The sequence below is a fragment of the Schistocerca gregaria genome, chromosome 6, assembly GCF_023897955.1.
Source record: "Schistocerca gregaria isolate iqSchGreg1 chromosome 6, iqSchGreg1.2, whole genome shotgun sequence".
NCBI lineage: Eukaryota > Metazoa > Arthropoda > Insecta > Orthoptera > Acrididae > Schistocerca > Schistocerca gregaria.
In genome coordinates this window covers 181,392,564-181,409,538 of record NC_064925.1, presented here as the reverse complement: position 1 = coordinate 181,409,538, position 16,975 = coordinate 181,392,564, and positions in this window count along the sequence as shown.

The following is a 16,975-nucleotide window of genomic DNA, read 5'->3' as shown; positions in this document are numbered from 1 at the left end:
ACGAGATACGCTTGAAGTTCTCTAAGGATATAGATACAGCAATAAGGAATAGCTCAATAAGCAGTACAGCTGAAGAGGAATAGATATCTCTGAAATGGGCAACCGTGTAAGTTCGACAGGAAACCATACGTAAGAAGAACTTAACTGCTAAGAGACCATGAGTAACAGAAGAAATACTTCAACTGATCGATGAAAGAAGGACGTATGGAAATGTTCAAGGAAACTCAGGAATACAAAAATACAAGTCGATGAGCATTGAAATAAAGAGGAAGTGCGGCGAAGCTAAGACGAATAAGATGAAATGGCGGCAAGCAAAATGTGAAGGAATCGAGAAAGAAATTATTGTCGGAAGGACTGACTCAGCATATGCGAAAGTAAAAAACAAAAAACAAAAAGAAAACCTTCGATGAAATTAAAAGCAAAGGTTCTAACATTAAGAGTGCAACGGAAATTCCGCTGTTAAGTGGAGAGGAGAGAGCGGACAAGAGGAAAGAAGACATTGAAGGCCTCTATGAGGAAGAAAATTTGTCTGATGTGGTAGGAGAAGAAACAGGAGTCGATTTAGAAGAAAGAGGGGATCCAGTATTAGAATCGGAATTTAAGATAGCATTGTAGGATTTGAAATCAGATAAGACAGGAGAAATAGATAACATTCGATCAGAATTTCTAAAGTCATTGGGGAAGTGGTAGCAAAAGAACTATTGACGTTGGTGTGTAGAATGTATGAGTCTGGTGACATATCATCTGCCTTTAGGAAAAATATCATCCACACAATACCGAAGTCTACAAGAGATGACAAGTGCAAGAATTATCGCACAATCAGCTCATGCGTCCAAGTTGCTAAGAAAAATAATATACAGAAGAATGCAAAAGAAAATTTAGATTGTGTTAGTTGACGACCAGTTTCGCTTTAGGAAAAGTAAAGGCGCTAAGGAGGCAATTCTGACATTGCGGTTGATAATGGAAGCAAGACTAAAGAAAAATCAAAAGAACTTCATTGGATTTGTCGACCTAGAAAAAGTGTTCGATAATCTAAAATCATGCAAGATGTTCGAAATTCTGATAAAAATAGGGATACGCTATAGGGAGAGACGGGTAACATACAATATGTACAAGGGCCAAGGGAGAATAATAGGAGTGGGCGACCCAGAACGAAAAACTCGAATGAAAAAGGGTTAAGGCAGGGATGTAGTCTTTCGCCCCTACTACACAAGTTGTACATGAAGAATCAATGATGGAAACAAAAAATAGTTTCAGGAGTGTGATTAAAATTCAAGGTGAAAGGATATCAGTGATAAGATTCACTGATGACATTTTTGTCCTGAGTGAAAACGAAGAAGAGTGACATGATCTGCTGAACGGAATGAGCAATCTAATGAGGAAAGAATATGGATTGAGAGCACCGGTAAATGGAAGAAAGACGAAGATAATGAGAAGTAGCTGAAATGAGAACAGTGAGAGATTTAAGACCAGGATTGCTGGTCACGAAGTACATGAAGTTAGGGAATTCTACTACAGCAAAATAACCAATGACGGAAAGAGCAAGGAGGACATCAAGAGCAAACGAGCACTGGTGAAATGGCCATTCCAGGTCAAGAGAAGTCTACTAGCACCAAACGTAAGCCTCAATTTGAGGAAAAAATTTCTGAGAAAGTGTGTCTCGAGGACTGCGGCAAAACCGGAAAAAAGAGAAGGAAGCATTAAAGAAATGGCACTGCAGACGAATGTTTAAAATTTAGGTGACATGATAAGCAACGAGTACGTTCTGCACAGAATCGGGGAGGAAATGAATAAGTGGAAAACATTGACAAGGAGAAGCGACAGGACGATAAGACTCTGTTAAGACATCATGAATTGACTTCCGTACTAGAAACGACTTCCGTACTAGAAGGGGTTGTAGAGGGAAAACCTGTAAAGGAAGACCGCAGTTGGAATACATTAACATCTACATCTACATCTACATGACTACTCTGCAATTCACATTTAAGTGCTTGGCAGAGGGTTCATCGAACCACAATCATACTATCTCTTTACTATTCCACTCCCGAACAGCGAGCGGGAAAAACGAACATCTAAACCTTTCTGTTCGAGCTCTGATTTCTCTTATTTTATTTTGATGATCATTCCTACCTATGTAGGTTGGGCTCAACAAAATATTTTCGCATTCGGAAGAGAAAGTTGGTGACTGAAATTTCGTAAAAAGCTCTCGCCGCGACGAAAAACGTCTATGCTGTAATAACTTCCATCCCAACTCGTGTATCATATCTGCCACACTCTCTCCCCTATAACGCGATAATACAAAACGAGGTGCCCTTCTTTGCACCCTCTCGATGTCCTCCGTCAATCCCACCTGGTAAGGATCCCACACCGCGCAGCAATATTCTAACAGAGGACGAACGAGTGTAGTGTAAGCTGTCTCTTTAGTGGACTTGTTGCATCTTCTAAGTGTCCTGCCAATGAAACGCAACCTTTGGCTCGCCTTCCCGACAATATTATCTATGTGGTCCTTCCAACTGAAGTTGTTCGTAATTTTAACACCCAGGTACTTAGTTGAATTGACAGCCTTGAGAATTGTACTATTTATAGAGTAATCGAATTCCAACGGATTTCTTTTGGAACTCATGTGGATCATCTCACACTTTTCGTTATTTCTCGTCAACTGCCACCTGACACACCATACAGCAATCTTTTCTAAATCGCTTTTCAGCTGATACTGGTCTTCGGATGACCTTACTAGACGGTAAATTACAGCATCATCTGCGAACAACCTAAGAGAACTGCTCAGATTGTCACCCAGGTCATTTATATAGATCAGGAACAGTAGAGGTCCCAGGACGCTTCCCTGGGGAACACCTGATATCACTTCAGTTTTACTCGATGATTTGCCGTCTATTACTACGAACTGCGACCTTCCTGACAGGAAATCACGAATCCAGTCGCACAACTGAGACGATACCCCATAGCTCCGCAGCTTGATTAGAAGTCGCTTGTGAGGAACGGTGTCAAAAGCTTTCCGGAAATCTAGAAATACGGAATCAACTTGAGATCCCCTGTCGATAGCGGCCATTACTTCGTGCGAATAAAGAGCTAGCTGCGTTGCACAAGAGCGATGTTTTCTGAAGCCATGCTGATTACGTGTCAATAGATCGTTCCCTTCGAGGTGATTCATAATGTTTGAATACAGTATATGCTCCAAAACCCTACTGCTAACCGACGTCAATGATATAGGTCTGTAGTTAAATGGATTACTCCTACTACCCTTCTTGAACACTGGTGCGACCTGCGCAATTTTCCAATCTGTAGGTACAGATCTATCGGTGAGCGAGCAGTTGTATATGAGTGCTAAGTAGGGAGCTATAGTATCAGCGTAATCTGAAAGGAACCTAATCGGTATACAATCTGGACCTGAAGACTTGCCCGTATCAAGCGATTTGAGTTGCTTCGCAACCCCTAAGGTATCTACTTCTAAGAAACTCATGCTAGCATGTTCGTGTTTCAAATTCTGGAATATTCCATTCGTCCTCCCTGGTGAAGGAATTTCGGAAAACTGCGTTCAATAACTCCGCTTTAGCGGCACAGTCGTCGATAACAGTACCATCGGCACTGCGCAGCGAAGGTATTGACTGCGTCTTGCCGCTTGTGTACTTTACATACGACCAGAATTTCTTCGGATTTTCTACCGAATTTCGAGACAATGTTTCGTCGTGAAACCTATTAAAGGCATCTCGCATCGAAGTACGTGCCAAATTTCGCGCGTCTGTAAATTTTAGCCCGTCTTCAGGATTTCGCGTTCTTCTGAACTTCGCATGCTTTTTACGTTGCCTCTGCAACAGCTTTCGGACCTTTTTTGTGTACCACGGGGGATCCGTTCCATCTCTTACCAATTTATGAGGTATGAATATCTCAATTGCTGTTGCTACTATATCTTTGAATTTGAGCCACATCTCGTCTACATTCGCATAGTCAGTTCGGAGGGAATTGAAATTGTCTTTTAGGAAGGCTTCTAGTGGCACTTTATCCGCTTTTTTAAATAAAATTATTTTGCGTTTGTTTCTGATGGATTTGGAAGAAATGGTATTGAGCCTAGCTACAATGACCTTGTGATCACTAATCCCTGTATCAGTCATGATGCTCTCTATCAGCTCTGGATTGTTTGTGGCCAAGAGGTCAAGTGTGTTTTCGCAACCATTTACAATTCGCGTGGGTTCGTGGACTAACTGCTCGAAATAATTTTCGGAGAATGCATTTAGGACAATCTCGGAAGACGTTTTCTGCCTACTACCGGTTTTGAACAAGTATTTTTTGCAACATACCGAGGGTAGGTTGAAGTCCCCACCAACTATAACCGTATGAGTGGGGTATTTATTTGTTACGAGACTCAAACTTTCTCTGAACTGTTCCGCAACTGTATCATCGGAGTCTGGGGGTCGGTAGAAGGAGCCAATTATTAACTTAATTCGGCTGTTAAGTATAACCTCCACCCACACCAATTCGCACGGAGTATCTACTTCGACTTCACTACAAGATAAACCACTACTGACAGACACAAACACTCCACCACCAATTCTGCCTAATCTATCTTTCCTGAACACCGCCTGAGACTTCGTAAAAATTTCTGCAGAACTTATTTCAGGCTTTAGCCAGCTTTCTGTACCTATAACGATATCAGCTTCTGTGCTTTCTATTAGCGCTTGAAGCTCAGGGACTTTTCCAGCGCAACTACAACAATTTACACCTTGTAATTGAGGACGCAGGTTTTAATTACTACTCTGAGATGAAGAGGTTGCCGAAGGAGAGGAATTTGTAGTGGGTCACATTAAACCAGAGACGAGACTGATGAAAAAAACAATGCAAAGAAGAGAGTATTTTACCATATAGTTACTATGCAAACTTCATTGTCTACCATGTTATTCCACTAACTACCGACTTTTAAGACGAAAGAATGCAATTTTTAAGGGCCATCGATAGCTGGTGAAATGAGAAATACTGTTGGTGTTAGAACAACATAAATTCAGAGACTGCCTATCTGTTTTGTACCGAGAATCTGCTTTTCATAAGCTGTGACCTTGCTTTTCCTCAGTTCGTCATCTAATAAACTTAATAAGCCTCCTTCTCAGAATTCTTTTGACAAATGAAGCATATTTTAACATGGCAACGAGAGGGATGTGTAGGCTTCACCCTAAATTCACCAATCACGGCGCTTCTCTGGAAGTTACAAATGCTTAACAAGGCAGGCGAAAATGAACCGATGCATTTTCGGCGAAATTTGTTTTAGATACTAACCAAAGAAAAGGTGTCAGTAGATCTTTCTGAATGACCACAATGCAAATACAGCTGTGGAGGACCCCCACATAATATTTACAGAAAGCGTGAGTGTAGGCTTCAGTTCAGAACGGCATTTCCCTTCCAGCGCTCGACACTTCCCCTACAACGCCTGCCCGAAACCCCCTACACTAGCGTTCTCCCCATGCATGCCCTGCTGTCTGTGCATATATCGGCCATGGTATTCTGTGCGCACTATACTACCAGCATCATCGGCGGGACAGTTCAGTGCCCCAAGTTCTGCCAAAACAAGATATTTACGACAGGAATTGGTAAGGGCATTGAGAATGATATTCTCACATTCTCGCCTGATCTGAATGTGACGGAACACATGTGGGAGGTTATCTATTGCCACCCCTGCAGTGTCTTTGATATCCTGTAACTTACCATTTTTACTATCAGAAATCCAATTATAGTCTTTTAGCCCAATACTGTGCCACGTCTACAGTTTCTTGACCCTCAACTAATCGTTGAGATTGTATATACACGGATATTTTGTGTGGACCCAGGAGGTGTTCCATGTTTTAAACATGTCTTCATTTACTCTACCATAACCCTACCATATCATGTTTTCACTGAAGTCATCTGTGTTTATCTGTTCAGAGTCCTCCAGGTTAGCTAGCTTTCTCTGAAGCCTCCAGATGCTGCGCATTCTCGGTGATAGTCAAGTGGTGGTTCTTCAAAGATCGTGTTTACGAACCTTTCACGGGACGTCAGTTGTCCAGCCTCGCACTCAGTGCCAGAGAGAGAGGAATCATAGGTGGATTGGCTTCTGAGCCTCTCTGTGAAAATTCGTGACATGTTTTCGGGAGGTGGGACTTGCAAGACCAGACCCTCTGGAAAGCTTTGATAGGGGCATGCGTTTCATACACCCTGTTGTTATTCGACATGTTTCATTACGGCTTACGTGGACTATCTGCATGTGGTTTGATTTGGTACATACTGGGCCATAGAGAAGCATAGTGATTGTGTGGTGATTCTCAGGACGGTAGGTTTTGCTCAGCATTTGCTATTTACGAGTTTCCGCCAGATATTATTTCAGGAGGACTTCTTCTGATGGAACTTTTCATCGGAGGAGAGGGGGCGGGGGGGAGTCAAATATCAGAAATCTATCCAAATTCAGACCCACTTGTGGCACTGCTATATTATTCCAGAAAACAAAGAGCTTTCGCTTTGCTTGGCGAGATCGAAGATGGATATTACTCAGCTGAGAATTGGAAGAATTAGGTTTAAGGGAGTTATTTTGATAATATGTTCAACCTATCATCAGGACGATCCAGAAACGGCCTATAATTTATGGATAATGCACTTTGCGTAAAAATCTGGTGCCACATACCTCGGGAAATCTATTAAAGACTCTTCGTATCTAGGTTACGCAGGGTCGTTGTTGTAATGCGTTTCAGAGATGGACCAAACGCTGTTTAGCAGGTGCTCATAATGTCTTGGCGCATCAGCGTATGTAAAGCAGTCTTCTTCCCGGGACACGTTATTGTACAAAATAATACATTTAAGAAGCGTAACAATAATGTTTGTTGATCGGTGCTGGGAAGTGGTCTATCATCAGCAATCTTCCACTGGTATTGTAGACATCGAGGTTGGTATGGTGTATAATGCCTGACAATTTATAGCGTTCGCTTTGTCATGGGGAACCTTGAAAAAGACAGCACTATAAACACATTCTAAACTCTAAAATCACAAGGGAGAGATAACAGGTGACGAATGCCACTTTCAGTTTAACGCCAAGTTCATTCTGTTGCTATGAGGTATACGTTGATGTATCCCCCGAGAAGTTAAATTGTTTGCCCACAGAGACATTATCGTTTCTCCTGGGAAGTTTACAATTTATGTTTGAGTTTCGGATACTCCTCCATAATTCCTAATATTTGCGACAAATTTTCGAATTCTTTCTTTCAACTGTTCCTCTAGTCATTTTTCTTGACAGACATTAAATTTTTGGTCCTTTTGGAGGCCGTATAATCTGGATGAGGCACATATCGGAGCGTCAGTTCCCTACTCGTGCAAAGAGCATTCAATAAATAAAGTGAGAAATATTTTTTTCCCGAAAGCAGGTTGGTTGTATTCAGGATTTCGAGACATCATATTATTTTCCACTCCTTTGTCTAAAAAAGACCCTATTTTTCAACACAATATCCATTCAATGAGGTAGCCTTACGCCACCTTCTCCGGGAGGATCTGTATGCCCACGTGGTACCACTCTACTGGTTGACATCAGAGCCAACGTCTCACTGCATCAATAGCCTCCCCATCAGTCCACATACTATTTCCTGCGGACTTATCCTTCATTGCAGAGACGGTCATTCATTACTTTTTTAATGATTTCTTTTAAGCAGCGAGGAACCAATGGGCACTTACCTCTGAGTACCCAAACTGATGGACGAATGTATAAGCAGTACTAACAGAGGCGAGCAGCTGAGCAGCGAGGTGTTTGATTATGATCTGTCGATCACCTCGACAGAAGGTGCCCTAACGTTTCAGCGTGGCAGGAGTTCCAGACGGGTGCGAGAATTAGGCGCACGGGGTACCGGACAGGCTTGCACGGCCTTGTTGCAATGATGACAGACCCCTAGCCCAACGACTCATCGTGCGTTTGTTCACTGCCAGGTCTCCGTAGACATTCTGCGAGGGTCTGCGAATGTCCGCGATCCTCTAGTTTTCCGACAAAAGGAAACCAACGCAAACTCTTTGCTTGGAACGCATCCCCGACACATTGAGGGATACGTACGTGGCGCCACTTATCGGAACTTCGTGAAACTATAGGAGCTGAACCTGTAGTATCCGACGATGTCCCACAAGAAATTACACAATCGTTCAGCCGAAACTGTCCGGAAAAATATATGTGGCATTACTTACAGAAGGCTCCTAGTATAACTACACTCCTGGAAATTGAAATAAGAACACCGTGAATTCATTGTCCCAGGAAGGGGAAACTTTATTGACACATTCCTGGGGTCAGATACATCACATGATCACACTGACAGAACCACAGGTAACAGAGCATGCACAATGTCGGTACTAGTACAGTGTATATCCACCTTTCGCAGCAATGCAGGCTGCTATTCTCCCATGGAGACGATCGTAGAGATGCTGGATGTAGTCCTGTGGAACGGCTTGCCACGCCATTTCCACCTGGCGCCTCAGTTGGACCAGCGTTCGTGCTGGACGTGCAGACCGCGTGAGACGACACTTCATCCAGTCCCAAACATGCTCAATGGGGGACAGATCCGGAGATCTTACTGGCCAGGGTAGTTGACTTACACCTTCTAGAGCACGTTGGGTGGCACGGGATACATGCGGACGTGCATTGTCCTGTTGGAACAGCAAGTTCCCTTGCCGGTCTAGGAATGGTAGAACGATGGGTTCGATGACGGTTTGGATGTACCGTGCACTATTCAGTGTCCCCTCGACGATCACCAGAGGTGTACGGCCAGTGTAGGAGACCGCTCCCCACATCATGATGACGGGTGTTGGCCCTGTGTGCCTCGTTCGTATGCAGTCCTGATTGTGGCGCTCACCTGCACGGCGCCAAACACGCATACGACCATCATTGGCACCAAGGCAGAAGCGACTCTCATCGTTGAAGACGACACGTCTCCATTCGTCCCTCCATTCACGCCTGTCGCGACACCACTGGAGGCGGGCTGCACGACGTTGGGGCGTGAGCGGAAGACGGCCTAACGGTGTGCGGTACCGTAGCCCAGCTTCATGGAGACGGTTGCGAATGGTCCTCGCCGACACCCCAGGAGCAACAGTGTCCCTAATTTGCTGGGAAGTGGCGGTGAGGTCCCCTACGGCACTGCGTAGGATCCTACGGTCTTGGCGTGCATCCGTGCGTCGCTGCGGTCCGGTCCCAGGTCGACGGGCACGTGCACCTTCCGCCGACCACTGGCGACAACATCGATGTACTGTGGAGACCTCACGCCCCACGTGTTGAGCAATTCGGCGGTACGTCCACCCGGCCTCCCGCATGCCCACTATACGCCCTCGCTCAAAGTCCGTCAACTGCACATACGGTTCACGTCCACGTTGTCGCGGCATGCTACCAATGTTAGACTGCGATGGAGCTCCGTATGCCACGGCAAACTGGCTGACACTGACGGCGGCTGGTGCACAAATGCTGCGCAGCTAGCGCCATTCGACGGCCACCACGCGGTTCCTGGTGTGCCCGCTGTGCCGTGCGTGTGATCATTGCTTGTACAGCCCTCTCGCAGTGTGCGGAGCAAGTATGGTGGGTCTGACACACCGGTGTCAATGTGTTCTTTTTTCCATTTTCAGGAGTGTATGTGGTTTTCCGTTCGATAAATGGTCACTTATCTTTCTCACAGTCTTGTCTGTCGGACCAATTGAGACACTTTGTTGATGAGAAATACGCACTACAGTCTTTGTACTGCACACTTGATGGAGAGAGATGGGGATGGGGATCGATTTTCACATAATGTTGGAGAGAATCAGCGGTAGGTTATGTTCTTGACGACAATGGGGTGTAAAAGTCTGTTTTTAGTTTCTTTTCATGGTTTGGTTTCGTAAGGGGCGTTAGGGCATGCATTACACTGTTGTTGGGGAAACGGAGTAAACTACAGAGACCAGTGATCGTAAAGAAAGTGATCTAAAGTGCCTATGAGGAGGCTGCACTATTGACGTGTGGAACCAGTCAAACGACTGAGAGCAACGTAACAGGGCTGTCTTTGGCTGTATCGTGTGTTGTCAGGACGCATTCCTCACATAGTGTGAGGGAGGATCCAGAAACGTTTTTACCATGCGTTCTTTAACATCCTGCTGTTCTTCGTAGAAGCGTTGAGATTTGAAAGCAGATGTGACCCACGGAGCAACCAAAAATAGCGCTTTGCTTCGTATATGCATTGTAAACACCTATGAACGGTGTTGTGCGAGAAATTTTCCGAATAGAAGTCGTATTTATATAATCTGACAACAAAAATTTACACATATGCACAAAAAATTGAGGTGCATAAAAAGAGGTGAAGGAATTGCAGAAAGTGTGGACGACAATCACAGTGAGTTCTGCTTGTCTGTTTGTATATTGAGTAGATTATTCCACAAACTGATGAGATTAGTTTTCAAATACATAAACGTTCACTGAATATCTGCGAACCAGTCAGCAGTTATTTTGTTTCATTCTGTTTAAAAATTGGATTAGATGTATATTCTGGGCTAGAATAGAAAGAATTTATTCTCAGTAGTTGAAGTTACTTGAATAGCATGTTCAGCATCTTTATTGGTTCAAATGGCTCTGAGCACAATGGGACTTAACATCTGAGGTCATCAGTCAACTAGAACTTAGAACTACTTAAACCTAACTAACCTAAGGATATCAACACATCCATGCCCGAGGCAGGATTCGAACCTGCGACCGTAGCAGTCGCACGGTTCCGGACTGAAGCGCCTAGAACCGCTCGGCCACCGCGGCCGGCCAGCATCTTTATTGTTATATGGTTTTCTTCGCTTGGTTGCTGGTACCTTGTAAATATTATAATTTGAAAATTTTCTGGTGTGCCCGTATTTAGTAATGGCTTGTCAATGGAATGGATCTGTGAAACCGAATAAAAGCTTCCTTTTAGCTTTTTAGCACAAGCGTGCTGACATGGTGAATGGTATTCAAAATCACTGTCTGTTTGAATAAGATTCTGAGTTCGTTACTGTAGAGTATTTTAATTGTTCACTATGTTAGAACGTAAGCATTTGTGCTTAATGGACGCCCTTCTGTCGATTCATAATTTACATTAATCTATCCTTCAATATGACGTAGATTTATGGGTTGCGTGCCTTGCAACAAGTGGACGCTCAAAAATGGTATAAATGTGAAGTGTGCTACAGAATTTCTGGGGAAAACGCGTTAAGCACACTCTGAAATGGGCTGCGCTGGGGCAACTTCGATAACACGTGATATTTTTGTTTACGTGTGGCGGCAGCAACGCAGCAAAATTACGACAGTCGTGTGCTCCGTGAAACAAAAAAACATAAATACGTTCAATAAAAGCGTAACCAGCCCGAGTGTGAATTTCTGCTTACAATATAACAAAATTGATATCAAAGAGAGAAACGAAAATTCACGCTTTCATCAGTCCTACAGCTTCACTGTGTTACAGAAGGAAGAAATATCAGTGTTTTACGTCCCTTCGACATCAAAGTTATTAGAAGCAGACACCATTATGTCACACATAATCGATACGTATTCGTCAAGAACGAACAGATATCGTACATGATAAACTCGTTCCGAATGTGATGTGGGTAATATGTTTTGCACGCTAATCAAATATGTTGTGTCTGGCCATGGTAGCATTAAACATGTGTCGAAAACATGTTGTCGTTTGAACATCTAAATTATCGACATCGTTTAGACGCTGGCTAAATGCCTTTTAAAATTTTTATGTGCAAAGTTGATCTAGGAGTTTTACCCAATCGGTGGGGGTGTAGGTATCAACTGATTATTTATGTGTGAGAACTTACGGGACTTAACTGCTATGGTCATCAGTCCCTAAGCTTACACACTACTTAACCTAAATTAAACTAAGGACAAACACACACACTCATGCCCGAGGGAGGACTCGAGCCTCCACCGGGGCCAGCCGCACAGTCCATGACTGCAGCGCCCAGACCGCTCGCCCAATCCCGCGCGGCGATTATTTATGAGTGAAAATATTATTTGCTTGTTCACCTTTGTGGACACGAATGTACTCCTTCGACATATGTCTTGGGATAGCATTCTTTTCAACAATTTCAACGCAACAATTTTGTTGAAATCGTAGGGAAGTATATGGTCTACAGTTTGTGATTACCAAATTGTCCACAACTGTCGGTAGTGTACCACGTTGAGGCAGAACATTACACTGTCAGAAGAAATTTTCCCGTCAAGCGGAGACAACAAGCTCGGCAATCCTTTGTGCATTTCAAAAGTGACACGCTAACAGTTTCTCGCCCTCATTCAAAACTCATAACAAAACATCATTCTCAAGAAGCACTTATTGCGCCGAGACCCAAATCTGTACCCTTACGAAACATCATTGCCCCTCTCTAGCAATGTAATACGTTCACTCACAAAAGCACAAGCGACTAACCCTCTGGCAATGTAATACGTTCACTCACAAAAGCACAAGAGACCCTCTTACTGTATCAGCGTTTAATCAGGAACGGAGGATTGTAGATTTGGTTTAACGTCTCGTCGACATCGAGGCCATAAGAGACGTAAAACAAACTCGAATTTTGTCAAGGATAGGGAAGCAAAGCGACAATACCCTTTCGAAGGATCCATCCCGAAACATGCCTGGAACAATTTAGAGAAATCACGGGGAACCTAAATCTAGATAGCCGGGAGCAGGTTTGAACCGTCGTCCTTCCGTATCCCAGTCCAGTGTGCTAACCACCGCCCCAAAGAATGAAAGGGGCACTAAATATCGTTACACCTTCTTCAAAAGGTGACCGCCATCAGAAAGGTATGAAGCTTCGTCACTTTTTAAATACGCTGTTTATCTCATATCATTAAAAACACATCTTGTGGTACGTAACAATCAAATCGAATCAGGGCCCATTGTAGCAAGTGTCACAATATTGTTAACAATTATACAGAAAAGAAATAAAATGAGCATTGCATTTCTCATGATAGTATCGCCATATCTATTATGCAAACAATAGTGAGTGATAACATTACACATACATAGAAAAGTTGTCCCTTTTTGTTGGGTCAGTGTTATGTAGCACATTATAGTAAATGAGACTACTCTACCGTATTCTTACTAATAGCCTACAGAGTTAATGACACTGTGATTGTGGTCACCACGGTTTTTAAATTGGAAGGAAAAGTCTGTATGAACGCATATTAAGCGCAATTGTACACTGAAAGTGTCACTTCCGACTTCTATTGTAAGGGTTATTCATCCTTACAGTCCCTAAAATTAATTGCAGCTATTTATAACAATTATTAATTTCGTACACAGTCACGGTGTTCAAGAATAACCCGAATGATATAGCGGAATTTAGAACTTTATCCCTCTGGATTTATTTATCCTACTCTTCGATTAACGTTTCTACCTTGTCTGCCTCTGTTTGATCCTTATGCAGTACAAGAGGGATCAACAATACTCCACATTATGGAATGCCCACCACTAATGCACAACCCCCAACGAGGTGGAAAGTACGATATTGCAGTGGCTGTGTGTTAAAAGGTGTGATGTGATGTTCGTTCGGACACGTATATAATTCCGAAGGAACACGGCGACTACAGCTGCCATGAAATACTATGAATTGTATTCACAGTTGCGAATACGGACAACCGTCTGGTGTATTATGCAATACCGACAATGACTGAACAGGACTGTAACAGAGATTTCCCGCTTTATACCTACGGTCGCCGTAACCGCTTTAGCTATCCGTGCACTTTACACGGCCAGACCCAGACTTCCAAATGGCGTCGTTCATGCGTCAAAACCCAACTCATATACTTTATGTAATTCCTGTAGAGGGGTAGGACATTTTAACTCAAACACAGTACGTGATATCGTCGGATTGTTATGAAACTGCTGAACCTATTTTGTTGAGAAGTACGATGCAGTGTTCCTTCGGACGTGCTTTCACGTCACCACATTGTCGTCATTACATTATACAGCTAATGATTGTACGTATTCACAACCGCAATATATTTCATATATTTATTGATGGCTGCAGTCGCTGCAGTGTTTATTCCTTCGGATATTTAAGCCTATCGGAAGGAAAGCCGGCCCTGGTGGCCGTGCGGTTCTGGCGCTGCAGTCTGGAACCGCGGGACTGCTACGGTCGCAGGTTCGAATCCTGCCTCGGGCATGGGTGTGTGTGATGTCCTTAGGTTGGTTAGGATTAAGTAGTTCTAACTTATAGGGGACTTATGACCTAAGATGTTGAGTCTCATAGTGCTCAGAGCCATTTGAACCATTTTTTTCGGAAGGAAAATTCATTGTAGTTCTTAATAACACAGGCACTACTGATAACAGGCACTGACGTTTAATCAAAATGTCCTCCTTCTGTTTAGAAATCTACATCTACATCCATACTCCGCAAGCTACTTGATGGCGTGTGGCGGAGGGTACTTTGAGTACCTCTATCGGTTCTCCCTTCTATTCCAGTCTCGTATTATTCGTGGAAATAAAGATTGTCGGTATGCCTCTGTGTGGGCTCTAATCTCTCTGATTTTGTCCTCATGGAATCTTATGGAGATACACATAGGAGGGAGCAATATACTGCTTGACTCCTCGGGGAAGGTATGTTCTTGAAACTTTAACAAAAGCCCATACCGAGCTACTGAGCGTCTCTCCTGCAGAGTCTTCCACTGCTGTTTCTCTATCATCCCCGTAACGCTTTCGCGATTACTAAATAACCCTGTAACGAAGCCCGCTTTTCTCCGTTGGATCTTCTCTATCTCTTCTATCAACCCTGTCTGGTACGGATCCCACTGTGGTGAGCAATATTCAAGCACTGGGCGAACAAGTGTACTGTACTTTGTTTTGGGACTGCATTTCCTTAGGATGCTTCCAATGAATCTCAGTCTGGCATCTGCTTTACCGACGATCAACTTTATATGATCATTCCACTTTAAATCGCTCCTAATGCCTACCCCTAGATAATTCATGGAATTAACTGCTTCCAGTTGCTGACCTGCTATATTGTAGCTAAGCGATAAAGGATCTTTCATTCTACGTATTCGCAGCACATTACACTTGTCTACATTGAGATTAAATTGCCATTCCCTGCACCATGCGTCAATTCGTTGCAGATCCTCCTGCATTTCAGTACAATTTTCCATTGCTACAACCTCTCGATATACCACATCATCGTCCGCAGAAAGCCTCAGCGAACTTCCGATATTATCCACAAGGTCATTTATGTATATTGTGAATAGCAACGGTCCTACAATACTCCCCTGCGGCACACCTGAAATCACTTCGGGAGACTTCTGTCCATTGAGAATGACATGCTGCGTTCTGTTATCTAGGAACTCTTCAATCCAATCACACAATTGGTGTGATAGTCCATATGCTCTTACTTTGTTCATTAAACGACTGTGGGGAACTGTATCGAACGCCTTGCGGAAGTCAATTGCATAAAGTTGACGAGTGTACATTGTGACGCAGGAATGATGACATATGGAAGTTTAGATTTGGTCGTGTGTCATGCACAGCTAGCCAAACCGGTTAAGCGGGAAATCCCGTTTCCTGCCCCAGTCCAGCACAAATTTTTATTGCAGTCATTCCATTATACAGCAGATGCTTGTCCGTATTCGCAACTGCGAAAACACTGTAATTCACGGACAGAAGTGAGAGGCTGTGCTGGTGGCTTTCTGTAGTTAGGCCACCGACAACAGCGGTGAGCTTGCTGTATTGCTTTGTTCGGGATACGATCAATAGTGTTCCGCCTACGACTGCAGTCGCTAGCTGCCAGACGCTTAGTTCGGGAGGTCAGTGCTGATGGTCGGGCCATGTGGATGGAGGGGGGGGGGGGGGTGCGAGAGGCCAGAGTGTTTCGTCACCACTGCCTCGCCGTCAGGACACGGCTTGGTCGTGTGACCTATTGATTGGTCACGAATTATAGATGAGACACCAACACAGCCGGAAGGCGGATTCACGTATGTCGCAGCACAGTTTCCATTGTCCAGAGCTTTGTGAGGCCTATACGGGTCACGTCAGAGCACTAGGACGGGAATCATCGGTGTTATCTTTCTCTTTTGTAAGCTATGAAGCTACGATTTAGGCAAGACTATGCGCAATTCCTGTTTTACATCGAGGTAGCGCTCACAGTCGTCTCTAGTCGAACATGTTTATGAACTGTATGACACACAATATCCAGAATCACACCCAACAAAATCGATTGTACCACCCGCTGTAGAATGATGTTAGTGCTCAGAAAAGAAAAAAAAATTGGTTGAAGCAGTGGAAAAGGAGCGTTTTAAAATGTTACGTAAACTGATGGCGAAGAGGGGCGGGAGGAAGAAAAGGAAAGGAAGGAAGTATTGATATCAGATGCGTAGGGAGTCTGTGTAGATCAGTGGTGACAAGTGAAAATGTTTGCTGGTCTGGGATTCGGACCTGGGATCACTTGCTTATTATACAGTTGTATTAACTACTGAGCCATCCGGACACAGTGTTTATCGTAATTTGCGAGAACTATCTTGGCACAGCTTCTAGCTGACTCGCGTTCCAACATAGCGCCACCTATAAATAGTTTCTGTCTGTGTCCTTCATATTGGCTCCTTTGAGATTCCCGCAGTAGGTCGAACGTAAGTGTGCTTCCGCACTGAAGGTGATGGATTCATTGCCCATAGAGGTGAATCAGTTTTGTTAAACGTAAGGTGTCTGTTCTTTCAGACAACTCCGCCACATTCATATGATTTTCTACGATTTTAAAATGTGTCAGTGGAGGTAAAAACTGTATTCTTGTCCTTTTCCTATCAGAAGAACTTAGCACTGAAGGAACTGCGTCGTATGATCGGTCAGTTACTGATAGCAAGAAACAATAATTTGATATGATATATGTGGTGTCACCACCAGACACCACACTTGCTAGGTGGTAGCCTTTAAATTGGCCGCGGTTCGGTAGTATACGTCGGACCCGCGTGTCGCCACTATCAGCGTTTACAGACCGAGCGCCGCCACAC